Consider the following 12,355-nt stretch of genomic DNA (forward strand, 5'->3'; position numbering starts at 1 on the left):
CTCACAACCCTGCACTCCGGAGTTCGATTCCCCTCGGTGGACACAGAAGAAACCTAAGTGTGGATTTACTCTAAAAAATAAAGATAGAGTAAGTCGTTTTGAATACATAAAGTTGCCAGTCTTTATGGCTGTGTTTTCAAATAACATTATTCTGAAAACTATGATCGAGACAGCCATTAATAGGTTCAAAAGCTAGTTGAAAATAGTTTCCAACGAAACAAGGGAGATATTAACCCCATGTTAAAAATATATACGCTTTGGCTATGATCATTCTTATGTAAACGAGACTCACAAAAGCATGCAGTATATATTAAACTTAAATTAGTTACGTCTAACTGAACACAGTTAGACAAAGCGATAGGTAACGTTATAATCTGTACGTACACAGTGAGTCAAGAAGAAAGAAAAAACACAAGCTATTAGGTGACGTTGTATGTATACAGTGAGTCAAGAAGAAAGAAAAAACACAAGCTATTAGGTGACGTTGTATGTATACAGTGAGTCAGAAATAAAAAGATAAAATACCAAGTATCATCGTATTTGGTGTGTTACAGTGAGTCAAGAAGACAGAGCACTAGATGACGTTGCAAACTGATATACTGTCACATAAAACGTCATGGTAATCGTCATCACCATGTTTGAGAGTACTTCTAAATTTTCAAACGTTTTATAAATACTGTACATTACTTTTTACCTTTTCAATAGCAACACTCTACAACTATCAAAGTGTTCTGGAGATAAAAATCAATCTTATTACTTTCTGTTTCTTATCATATTTTCTTAAACAATACTTTGTTTAGTAATTAGTTTATACTTTCACGTTAATGTGATTGGATGAACGTTTACCGTACGTAAACATATAAGTGTATATGTGCATACATCCACAATAGGTAAGACCGCCTATGCATGCTTAAAATATATACATAGAAATTTTAGTTAGTTCGAGATTTAAGCTTGACAGGATAACATGCCCAAAGATGTACGTTTTTGTTGTTGGATTGTAATGACGAACTGTTCGTCACATCATATTGCCATCTATCAGCACACACGTTATATACTACTAATAAAAACTAAATTAAACAACACAACATACAAGGAATTTTTGAGAGAACAAAAACAAGAAATAAATGTGGTTATTTTTTGTATTTCTATTAAAGGTCATATTTAAAAAATTACTGTGGTGAAAAATATGAATCTTATTTTCTGGTATTTTTCTTACCTCATTCTTCATTGCATACATGTGAATAATGTTCCAGTGGTAACAGTAGCTATCACATAAAATCAGAAATATAAGTTAACTGTGATTTAATTTCTGTTCATGTACTTCAAAATCTTTCTCTCTCTTACCATGAAACAACAAATATAAGAGATGCAATATTTCACATGACGTCCATCACAGGCTTAGTGTCCAAGCTATAGTCAACAACTTGTCACCAACTGGCACTCTAGACACTTTTTTTTTTATCATCACTCACTATTTCAGTAGTTGTAGTCGAATGATTATCTTATAATATGTTATAGATATTTTACTACGGAAATTTACCTGATAGCTCCACATCTATACCGTTTCATTTCATCGAGTTGTTCAAGAAGTAACAGCCATTTAAGTTCTACAACCATTCGTGTTTATCTTTCACTCACAGTTACAGCAACCAAGGTCATTGATGTGCACCAAAGAATAAAGTCACTCAGGCAATGACTGCTCTTCCTTTCACTCTTTATAAAGAACCATTGAAGGGTTCAGTATTGTTCTCTCTCCCCCCACCAGACCAGAGCTGTATACGTTTTTCCTCACATCATCATCTGCAGTTTTGTGTAGTTCACTTTCTACTGCTTGGTCAAACTAGTCATTCAAAGGATCGTTAGTCATGTATGATTTCAGGCTATAAATACATTTCAAACGTTTTCACGCTACACACAAACACCGAATTTTATATTCAATGTACTGAGTTGCTACATTAAAAGAGAAGGTCCAATGTAACTGGATCTCAGTTACATGCTGCTTGTCCGTATCAGCGTCACACGTGACCTCTTCACTCGTATTGCTGTTCTTTCACTGTCTTTTTATAAACTTCCTTCTGTGTGACAGTTTCCTTCATCTTCAGTTGATGTGCAGATCCGTGAAGATTAACCAGTGTGGATGATATCCACTCCACCTTTTCTTGTGAACATTTGGTAAATCCATACCAAGCAAGGGCTGTACATGAGTGCTACTGGGGATATAAGATATCTTCCAAACATTAACATGTTTAGAGAACAGCCAGTAAGCTGTTGTTCCATTGCGAAACTTACCGTAATTATATATATAGCGAATAACCATCCCTATCTGTTTAGTCTGAACTTATTAACTTATAACGCATATACTTCATAGTTTGGGTTATGTGCTCGCTCAAACTATGATACTGAAACTGATAAAGTGAAGTATGGGCTTTTACCATAATCAATACCTTACCTAAACCAGCAAACGACTTACTTATAAAACTTGATATTTTATTTTGTGAATCTCCTTTAATCTTTCAAGGTAAAATATTCGTTGTTTAGCTAACTTATCATCGACTTTTTCAGGAGATGTATATTAATTATAATTGGAGGGATCCACAATATCTTGGACTATTATCTGTTATGAAGACGTAACAACTCAGTGACAGAATTCCACAAGTGTGAACGATTCTTAGACATTGCATTGTTTACCTCATCCTTTGCATCTTTGTGCGTATGATCTGATGGTTATAGTTTAGTAGCGCAAAACAATGAGGCTATCTGCGCCAAACTAGAGATGAAAATAAATAAAATACTACAAAAAATATAACGAAAATAAGTTAAACAATACCTTAAAATCAGCCAAAACATAATAAGAAAAAGGCCAATGTCTCTTAAAATATGAAAATGCAATTCAACTAGACAGTGTCAATATCGCAAATGACATTGTTCAACGTCAGGGGTAAACAATTAGAAAAGACATGTCTAAAATGGCGCCGCCACGAAAGTAAAATGTGGGTATTTGTGACCTAAGTGTGACAAAGACCGCACATTGGCAAATTAATTTCACATAAAAAAACAATGACAACTGTGCATACATGTCCATAAAACATCAGCATGAAATGGCTGTTATTTAAAGGTATTTCTGGACCCCTTTGGTTCGTGAATCGTGTTGCACTTAAAAATATCTTTGATATCAGAAACTTTACGACCATCAGTTGCTTCACATGTCAAGTGCCATTTTTCCATTCATTGTAGTGATAATATAGTCTTCTCTTCTATGCTTTAAGTAGTCACCCAATATACGATAATACCTTCTTGTTTTTGAAACGCATGGCATATTTCAGTAACATTGGAATACTATATCAGGTATTCAAATGCGAGTTTAAGGTACAAAATATTATCGATGTATGTAAGACATTGTTCCTGTAGCACGCAGCAATACGTAAGTTTCAACAGTCAACAAAAAGTAGTTAATACCTTACATATGCTAAATGATACAATAAAAAGTCATATGAGTTTTCTCGAGTGCTGAAAAATTCTTGGTTCTGCTTTGTCATCAGTTTGCACTTTATTATATCATATTCATTCTAATTATTTTGCTGGACACAAGTAATGCAATTAATTTCGTGTTATTGGACTTCCAGAAAGCTTTTGAAAAGTTTCTATGTGAGAAGTGCTTATGAGAGCTGAGTCTATTAGGTTAAAAGCTATCCTAATTAAATCAATGGGTAGAGGCAACTTTCCGAATTTACAATGTTAAAACTGGGGGTTCCGTTACCCAGGGTGGACAGAGTGCAGATACATTATATTACTGCATTGCACTAAACAACAACAGCATTAAATCGGGTTACAGCTGGTTGCATAGTCGAAGGCAGACGATTTTTAAAAATGGAGTGAATTACACAAAAAGTCATTTCATAAGCCATGTACCACAACAGAACTTCATGCTAGGTTCGTTGGTCTTTTTTAGTTTTTATTAACGACATTCGTTAATAAGGAATAACTACAGAATTTATTTGATGTAAAGGTAAGTTTAATTCAATGAGGATTTTAAAATGTTGTTAAGGCGTTGATTAGTTGATTTTGAAATCTCGCAGATTCTTCTCAATAAAATGAGTCTGGGTGTATTGGTTATTGCAGTATTAATTATTTTTTTAAGTTTGCAAGAAGAAATTATAGGTTAAGTTGAATGCATAAAATATTTGGTATAATTCTTACGAAGTAAAATAATGTTACTTTTCTAACAGAATCATTGACGTCAGATGTTGTAAGCAGATTAGCATTAAAGGCGTTTAAAATGAGATTTTTTTATATTTTAGAGTTGTTGTTGTTTTTGGAATTTCGCACAAAGCTACTCGAGGGCTATCTGTGCTAGCCGTCCCTAATTTAGCAGTGTAAGACTAGAGGGAAGGCAGCTAGTCATCACCACCCACCGCCAACTCTTGGGCTACTCTTTACCAACGAATAGTGGGATTGACCGTCACATTATACAGGCTTTACGTGTATTAGGTGTTTAAACTTACCACTGATCCACCGGAAGACCTTGATATTTTCCGGTATGTTCTACATTTATTTCCTATGTATCCAAATGTGCTATAAACTACCATTACACCAGTTTGTATAATATATTCATAAGTATTGCAAACAGGAAGACATGAGAAGCCGGAAACAAACAGTAAATGGAACAGCGTAGAACTCTTTGTTGAATGTTTGCAAAATATGAATACTTTACAAAAATGATTCCTCATATTTATACTATTTGTTTGTTTATTTGTTTTTGAATTTCGCGGAAAGCTACTCGAGGGCGATCTGTGCTAGCCGTCCCTAATTTAGTAGTGTAAGACCAGAGGGAAGGCAGCTAGTCATCACCACCCACCGCCAACTCTTGGGCTACTCTTTTACCAACGAATAGTGGGATTGACCGTGACATTATAGCACCCCCATGACTGAAAAGGCGAGCAAGTTTGGTGCGACAGGGATTCGAACCCGCGACCTTCAGCTTACGAGTCGAATGCCTTAACCCACCCGAATTTATTAACTATTTTGTTATTGATCCATTTGCAAATACTGTTTTACAATTATTCGAATTTATCGAACTATACAAACAGAATCATATGAACCGCACCTTTAGTATGAATAAAGAACGTAAAGAAAAACAAGAGTAAACAGTTTTGTAATCCACTAAAATAGGTTTCTAGAAATAATTTCGACACTCATATAACTAATATTTTGAGTCATCAGAACTAATTATTGTTTTTGTAACATTGATTCAGCTAATTATCCCATTTTATATAATTTTGTATAACCGGATTGTTGACCCAACAACATACAAAGAACTTTCAAGTCTCCACAGAGTAGTTAACCATGTTCTTTGCATTTTATTTCGAACTTTCAAGTCTCCACAGAGTAGTCAACCATGTTCTTTGTATTTTATTTCGTTTAGTTTTGTGCTTCCCAGTGGCACAGCGGTATTTCTGCGGACTCACATTGCTAAACACCGAGTTCCGATACCCGTGGTGGGCAGAGTACAGATAGCCCATTGTGTAGCTTTGTGCTTAATTCTAAACAAACAATTTAGTTTTGTTTTTGAATAGGCCCGGCATGGCCAAGCGTGTTAAGGCGTTCGACTCGTAATCCGAGGGTCACGGGATCGAATCCCGGTCGCACCAAACATGTCCGCCCTTTCAGCCATGGGGGCGTTATAATGTGACCGTAAATCCCACTATTCGTTGATAAGAGAAGCCCCAGAGTCGACGGTGGGTGGTGATGATTAGTTGCCTTCCCTCTAGTCTTACACTGCTAAATTAGGGACGGCTAAAATTATTTTTGAATTTAGTGTAAAGCTACACAAGGAATATCTACGCTAGCCGTCCCTAATCGTAAACCTTCGATAAAATACCAAGGAAGTTCCAGACTAGAAAGAAGACTACATTGTTTGTAAGCTTGTAAAACGTTTGTACATAGATCATTGTTTGTAATAACTGTTATTGTAAATTGTATTATTGTTTGTATTATTAAAGAAACTGTATTATATATGTGAAAGAAATAAAAAAAGCTTAATTTATTTCGAAAAAATAGAAGTTTAAATATTACGTTTTAGTTGAAGCGATGTTGCAATTATTTCTTCGAAGGGAGATTGAAAACTGCCTGGAAGAGCCACTTCCACTGCTGTAAAAGTCTCAAGAGTAACTAAAAACGAAATTAAGAGTAACAAATATTTTTATTTCTTGCTTTTGAAGCTCATACGTCATATTGTGTTGTAGCCTACAGAGTGCATAATTCTTCTCATTATTCACGGCATGTGTATCATTTACTCACATCACAACAGTACAAATTGTTTCTACTGACTGACTGACAGATAACACATTACTGTGCAATGTTAAACTGCAGCTGGAGATTGCCATGGAGATTTATTTGAGAATATAGTGATCATTTATAGTTTCTGTGTAACTAAATTCTCCATATAAAAGTCATAGCAATGAACAAATACATGTTTAGACTAAGACACAACTCCTATTAAGTGCTTATAAAATTGTACCAGTAGAAAAGTAGCTTTTCAAAATAAAACTTATACATTTAAAAGATCGTTTGAAATAAACGTTTAATTCTTTTTAAGTAATTATTCTGCTAATGTGCGTAATAAAATTTAATATTATGTGTATAATTTTTTTATTTCTTCACTTCATACATAATATAGGGGTTAGCTCCCTAAAGACGCCGACTGTATAGTGTACAAAGCATTAAATATCTACATCTATTATTTGCTAGTAATTCCTGTTTCATCCTGTCCTTAAGTTTTTTAAGGAATACCATGTATGTGTAAGAAAGCTAACTTCAAGGGATAAAGACAATATAGTTGGTAATTGAAATATGGTGTAAAGTATAGAAGAAATAAACCGATCTTTTGATAACCTACGACTTCGCAGTACTTTATTTAGTATTCTACAAATAAGAATTACAAATGGCTCTTTTAAGAGGATTGTATTTTCTTTGTAAGCCTAAGATACATGCTTTTTTGTGTATTTCTATATGTTTACAGTCTTAGCAGTCTATAGTCAAGGTTTTAAAGTGTTAGTTGAACTGAATCTTTAGTAGTCAAGGTGCTATTTGCTCGAACGTTCTATTAAGGTTTAAGCAATTCCTTGCGATCTCTATTATGAACTGTTATAGTGGTTCGTGGTTCAGGAAACAAGTATGAAGAGCATCGCTTCAAATTAATACATGACGACGAAGAAAGTTCGACAATCTTTTTGTCATCTTGAACGTATGTTTTCAACAGGAACTGTTATTAAAATCCTCCAACTATAATTTCATACCAATATATCTTTTAAATTGGAGGTTTTCTTTTGACGAAATATGAGTTAATTTGTCTCCAAGGGAACAAAATGCAAGAATATCTACAGATGATAGGTTTATATAACAACTAATTTGAAATGTAAACAATCTAATTCCTAAATGTTTTTGCATCAGCGAATAACAACAAGTTAAGAAATCGATAATTTAAAATTTCAGCTTTTACTGTATTCAGCAATGCCCAAAACTAAAAACATTTGCTATATTTTTTCTACGAAATCTAAAAAAAAAAAAAATACCGGATGCCGTTATTCATGAACTGAGCGGTGCTAGAAAGTGTTATGTGTAACTAATCGCTAAGCCTATAAATGCTATGCAGAACTGCTTAGGTAGGAAATTGGACTTTGTATAAATGTGTTTTTTTTGTTAGTCTGTTTTTTAATTTCGTGCAAAGCTATGAGAGCTATCTGCGCTAGCTATCCCTTATTTAGCAGCGTAACACTAGGGGGAAGGCAACTAGTCATCTCCACCCACAGCCAACTCTTGGGATATTCTTTTACCAACGAATAGTGGGATTCACCGTAACATTATACGCCCCCGCGGCTGGGAGGGCGAGCATGTTTAGCGCGACGCGGGCGCGAACCCGCGATCCTCGGATTACGAGTCGCACGCCTTACGCGCTTGGCCATGCCAGGCCCTCGGGACTGGTGGACGACCGCAGTCTTCCAGTACGCCCTTTATGGACGTCTTGGACAATTCCATTTGTTTCAAACTTATCTCTAATGCGAGTAATGGTGAGTTGCGTTGGTGGATCTGTTTGAAACTCCCTTCTAAACCGTCTTTACACTTCAGCTACGTTCTCACACTTCCAGTAGCACCTTAAGATAAATTTCCTTTTCTTAAAGATCAGTCTTGTTTCTGTCATTACTTCAAATCAGTTGCACCTGTAAAAAAAGAAAGTTTGAGTGAGTTATAATTATTCAAAGTGGGTATACATGTTTTTTGGGACATCCTGTATATGAGTATAAATTTTATGATTTTGTAACAGGAATACTGGAGCAAGCGAGAGAACGTAATTAAAATGAGGCATAAAGTAAGTTAACATTACAAATTTTTCAATGCTAATATAAAGAACGTTTACTAAAGCGACTTTGGAACCTCGCTAGGTATGGATCAAACACAAGACAGAAAAGTCTTTAATGTTCAAGTCTTTCAGTAATAGAAAATGTTTTCAATCTTTGGTTTTTATTTATTTATTTTAGATTTTTAAAAAGTAAGTCGATAAAAATACTTTATTTTAGGCTAACTGTTTAAAACAATATTACTCTACAAGGCTCTTGTAGAGAGACAGTGTTAAATTTACGGACTCACAACCCTGCACTCCGGAGTTCGATTCCCCTCGGTGGACACAGAAGAAACCTAAGTCTGGCTTTACTCTAAAAAATAAAGATAGAGTAAGTCGTTTTGAATACATAAAGTTGCCAGTCTTTATGGCTGTGTTTTCAAATAACATTATTCTGAAAACTATGATCGAGACAGCCATTAATAGGTTCAAAAGCTAGTTGAAAATAGTTTCCAACGAAACAAGGGAGATATTAACCCCATGTTAAAAATATATACGTTTTGGCTATGATCATTCTTATGTAAACGAGACTCATAAAAGCATGCAGTATATATTAAACTTAAATTAGTTACGTCTAACTGAACACAGAGATAATCTCAATCACAAATATAACAGGTTTCTTGAGAATGTTATGTGACGTTATATCTATACGTATCGAGTGAACTGAAAAGAGAAAGAACAAAGCGATAGGTAACGTTATAATCTGTACGTACACAGTGAGTCAAGAAGAAAGAAAAAACACAAGCTATTAGGTGACGTTGTATGTATACAGTGAGTCAGAAATAAAAAGATAAAATACCAAGTATCATCGTATTTGGTGTGTTACAGTGAGTCAAGAAGACAGAGCACTAGATGACGTTGCAAACTGATATACTGTCACATAAAACGTCATGGTAATCGTCATCACCATGTTTAAGAGTACTTCTAAATTTTCAAACGTTTTATAAATACTGTACATTACTTTTTTACCTTTTCAATAGCAACACTCTACAACTATCAAAGTGTTCTGGAGATAAAAATCAATCTTATTACTTTCTGTTTCTTATCATATTTTCTCAAGCAATACTTTGTTTATTAATTAGTTTATACTTTCACGTTAATGTGATTGGATGAACGTTTACCGTACGTAAACATATAAGTGTATATGTGCATACATCCACAATAGGTAAGACCGCCTATGCATGCTTAAAATATATACATAGAAATTTTAGTTAGTTCGAGATTTAAGCTTGACAGGATAACATGCCCAAAGATGCATTTTTGTTGTTGGATTGTAATGACGAACTGTTCGTCACATCATATTGCCATCTATCAGCACACACGTTATATACTACTAATAAAACTAAATTAAACAACACAACATACAAGGAATTTTTGAGAGAACAAAAACAAGAAATAAATGTGGTTATTTTTTATATTTCTATTAAAGGTCGTATTTAAAAAATTACTGTGGTGAAAAATATGAATCTTGTTTTCTGGTATTTTTCTTACCTCATTCTTCATTGCATACATGTGAATAATGTTCCAGTGGTAACAGTAGCTATCACATAAAATCAGAAATATAAGTTAACTGTGATTTAATTTCTGTTCATGTACTTCAAAATCTTTCTCTCTCTTACCATGAAACAACAAATATAAGAGATGCAATATTTCACATGACGTCCATCACAGGCTTAGTTTCCAAGCTATAGTCAACAACTTGTCACCAACTGGCACTCTAGACACTTTTTTTTTATCATCACTCACTATTTCAGTAGTTGTAGTCGAACGATTATCTTATAATATGTTATAGATATTTTACGACGGAATTTTACCTGACAGCTCCACATCTATACCATTTCATTTCATCGAGTTGTTCAAGAAGTAACAGCCATTTAAGATCTACAACCATTCGTGTTTATCTTTCACTTACAGTTACAGCAACCAAGGTCATTGATGTGCACCAAAGAATAAAGTCCCTCAGGCAATGACTGCTCTTCCTTTCACTCTTTATAATGAAGGGTTCAGTATTGTTCTCTCTCCCCCCACCAGACCAGAGCTGTATACGTTTTTCCTCACATCATCATCTGCAGTTTTGTGTAGTTCACTTTCTACTGCTTGGTCAAACTAGTCATTCAAAGGATCGTTAGTCATGTATGATTTCAGGCTATAAATACATTTCAAACGTTTTCACGCTACACACAAACACCGAATTTTATATTCAATGTACTGAGTTGCTACATTAAAAGAGAAGGTCCAATGTAACTGGATCTCAGTTACATGCTGCTTGTCCGTATCAGCGTCACACGTGACCTCTTCACTCGTATTGCTGTTCTTTCACTGTCTTTTTATAAACTTCCTTCTGTGTGACAGTTTCCTTCATCTTCAGTTGATGTGCAGATCCGTGAAGATTAACCAGTGTGGATGATATCCACTCCACCTTTTCTTGTGAACATTTGGTAAATCCATACCAAGCAAGGGCTGTACATGAGTGCTACTGGGGATATAAGATATCTTCCAAACATTAACATGTTTAGAGAACAGCCAGTAAGCTGTTGTTCCATTGCGAAACTTACCGTAATTATATATATAGCGAATAACCATCCCTATCTGTTTAGCCTGAACTTATTAACTTATAACGCATATACTTCATAGTTTGGGTTATGTGCTCGCTCAAACTATGATACTGAAAATGATAAAGTGAAGCATGGGCTTTTACCATAATCAATACCTTACCTAAACCAGCAAACGACTTACTTATAAAACTTGATATTTTATTTTGTGAATCTCCTTTAATCTTTCAAGGTAAAATATTCGTTGTTTAGCTAACTTATCATCGACTTTTTCAGGAGATGTATATTAATTATAATTGGAGGGACCCACAATATCTTGGACTATTATCTGTTATGAAGACGTAACAACTCAGTGACAGAATTCCACAAGTGTGAACGATTCTTAGACATTGCATTGTTTACCTCATCCTTTGCATCTTTGTGCGTATGATCGGATGGTTATAGTTTAGTAGCGCAAAACAATGAGGCTATCTGCGCCAAACTAGAGATGAAAATAAATAAAATACTACAAAAAATATAACGAAAATAAGTTAAACAATACCTTAAAATCAGCCAAAACATAATAAGAAAAAGGCCAATGTCTCTTAAAATATGAAAATGCAATTCAACTAGACAGTGTCAATATCGCAAATGACATTGTTCAACGTCAGGGGTAAACAATTAGAAAAGACATGTCTAAAATGGCGCCGCCACGAAAGTAAAATGTGGGTATTTGTGACCTAAGTGTGACAAAGACCGCACATTGGCAAATTAATTTCACATAAAAAACAATGACAACTGTGCATACATGTCCATAAAACATCAGCATGAAATGGCTGTTATTTAAAGGTATTTCTGGACCCCTTTGGTTCGTGAATCGTGTTGCACTTAAAAATATCTTTGATATCAGAAATTTTACGACCATCAGTTGCTTCACATGTCAAGTGCCATTTTTCCATTCATTGTAGTGATAATATAGTCTTCTCTTCTATGCTTTAAGTAGTCACCCAATATACGATAATACCTTCTTGTTTTTGAAACGCATGGCATATTTCAGTAACATTGGAATACTATATCAGGTATTCAAATGCGAGTTTAAGGTACAAAATATTATCGATGTATGTAAGACATTGTTCCTGTAGCACGCAGCAATACGTAAGTTTCAACAGTCAACAAAAAGTAGTTAATACCTTACATATGCTAAATGATACAATAAAAAGTCATATGAGTTTTCTCGAGTGCTGAAAAATTCTTGGTTCTGCTTTGTCATCAGTTTGCACTTTATTATATCATATTCATTCTAATTATTTTGCTGGACACAAGTAATGCAATTAATTTCGTGTTATTGGACTTCCAGAAAGCTTTTAAAAAGTTTCTATGTGAGAAGTGCTTATGAGAGCTGAGTCTATTAGGTTAAAAGCTATCC

Source organism: Tachypleus tridentatus, chromosome 1 (genome assembly GCF_004210375.1).
Source record: "Tachypleus tridentatus isolate NWPU-2018 chromosome 1, ASM421037v1, whole genome shotgun sequence".
NCBI classification, from domain to species: domain Eukaryota; kingdom Metazoa; phylum Arthropoda; class Merostomata; order Xiphosura; family Limulidae; genus Tachypleus; species Tachypleus tridentatus.